Source organism: Equus asinus, chromosome 2, assembly GCF_041296235.1.
Source record: "Equus asinus isolate D_3611 breed Donkey chromosome 2, EquAss-T2T_v2, whole genome shotgun sequence".
Classification (NCBI taxonomy): Eukaryota; Metazoa; Chordata; class Mammalia; order Perissodactyla; family Equidae; genus Equus; species Equus asinus.
This window is the reverse complement of record NC_091791.1, coordinates 163,658,820-163,661,081: the sequence shown is the minus strand read 5'-3', so window position 1 is coordinate 163,661,081 and position 2,262 is coordinate 163,658,820.

Genomic DNA, 2,262 nt, shown 5'->3' with positions numbered 1-2,262 from the left:
TGCTCCTGGACTGCTGCGGCTGATAGATCCCCGACCCCTGACGAGAGCCAGCAAGAGGTAAGAGTTCTTACCATGTCAGTCTCCCGGATCTCTGCCTGCAGGCTCCAATGGAAGCAAGAGTGGTGAGTTTTTTGCTCTTCTAAATTTAGATTAGCAGGAGAAAATGTTGGTGAGGCTAGCTTCTTGGATTCAGCGACTCTAGGATTTGAGTGCTCACTGGTTGTAGATCCTTTTCCTCCCAGAGATAGACTTTTCCTTGTCTCTGTCTTTTTGTTTGTCATAAGACACAAGCATCTCTATCAGCCTGTTGTCTGGGCTTTTTGTCTTGTTCTATGTCTTGAGAGCTTGGTTTTGTGACCTTTCTGGTCTCCGCCATCGGAGGATGCATGTACCGGCACGCATCTTGGTGGCCAATCGAGTAGACTGGGGTTCCGGGACACTCTCTTTGTCCAGCTGTTTCAACTGTCAGGTGAGTTTGTCATAAGAGGTCCCAATTGGTTTCATAAGGGGTCTTTGTCGTCTCAACCTTTGTTGCTTGACTTTACTTTCTTTGGCTATTTTTGGGAGTGAATTTTCTGGATCTCTTTTGGGTATGCCTCTTTGTCCTTGGTTAAGCTTTGGTTGAGTCTCTGTTAAGATCCTACTTGTCAATTTGGCCAGACGATGGATCATTTAAATTCAGAAAATTTCTAAATTGGGGAAAAAAACTGTGAGCGCTCTCATCATAATTTTTATTGGTATTTATGAAAAAAGCCAAATTGAAAAGGAAACACAGAAAATGGTAACTAGGTTTAAACCCTGACTCAGGTTATAATTGAATTGGTGAAATATAAAGATCTAAGTGTTGATAAGATTGTAAAGGTTGGAATGCTTGAGCTGATTTTCTTTATGAGGAGGTTATATCAACTTTGCCTGAGTATGTTTTAAAACATCTTCCTGGGAATGCTTCCTTATGCAATATTATAAGACTAAGACCTGTTAAGTCATGGCCATGGGTCCTGTCGCCATGCTGCAGTTCTTCACAGCCCATGGACCCTCTCCCCACACTGTTCTTTGAATAGAGGAGTGCTGCTTCCAGACCTTGAGTCCAGGAAGTCTTTCTTTTGACTCCTTGGCTTGCTGAGCCCGCTTGCTTCACCAGCTTGTGAGCTAAAGTTCGAGGTTTCCTTATGCCTTTCTCTTTTTCAAGGATGGATCTAAATTCACTGCTCCATCGGGAACTTTCTCAGACAGCTGTATGAATCCATGTTTGCTGCCCATGGCTACTCTATGGGGCAAATTGTGGCATTCAGCTTGAAGAGAATCAGTACCTTGAGCCTGAGGGTGATGGAAAATGAATTAATCCATTCCTTCCTGACTCTATCTCTAATAGACAAATTTTACATGGGCACGGGTCGGCCACTTAAGTCATTAGGATGGCTGCCAATCTCCAAGACTCCCGTGGAAGGTTTCTTTTCCTAAGGCTGGATTGGGATCCCTTCCTCTGGCACCTGACCACTCTCTGAACTGCGGGAAAGTGCCAATCAGGACTCCAGTTCAAGCAAAGTACCAAACTCTAACCTTTGGTTGAGTATGGGAACCCCTTCTTAGGAGAATGGCTCCAGGATGCAATTGGGTAGAATGTCCCCCAGACCTGCGGAAAAATTCCTCACTGTTTTTCTCTGTTCTTTTATCTTTGGGACAATTCACCTGGCACTTATGACTGCCAGGCATAATAGGGAAGGCGTACAAGTGATGCAATGCAGAGGGACGCCCCTATCGACCCCCTGCTATAGGAACCCCACAGGCAGAACGGGTAGGACGCTGCCCTAGGTTCAGGAGATTTTCAAGGTAATGGACCCTTTTCTTTCCTCTGTCTTAAAGTGACAGTGACCATTTTGGGGCTCCTTTTGAGCTTTGCAATTGAGAAGAAAGGAAATCTTTAAAGTGTCAAAGGCTCCACCTCTGGGAGCCCCCACTCTGGTTTCCGGACCTGATCACCCCGGCAACCACGTGGGGTGCCCTCTCTTGGCGATTGACTCTTTAAGCATTTTAGGTGGCCTACTGTGTTGGTTATGACAATAGGAGACCTGTGATTTATTCTGTGAACTGTCCTGATGGTGTTGCGTGCCCCGGCACAGGAACTGCTGTGTGACCTCTATCTCGATAACCCTTGGGGAAGAGGCCATGAGGGTGAGGCCTGATCTCTTTTCCTTTTTTGGTCACCTCCTCTCTTGTCACCAAGTCGAGGTTAAGTTCAGGCTGGACCTAACCAGAACCTGG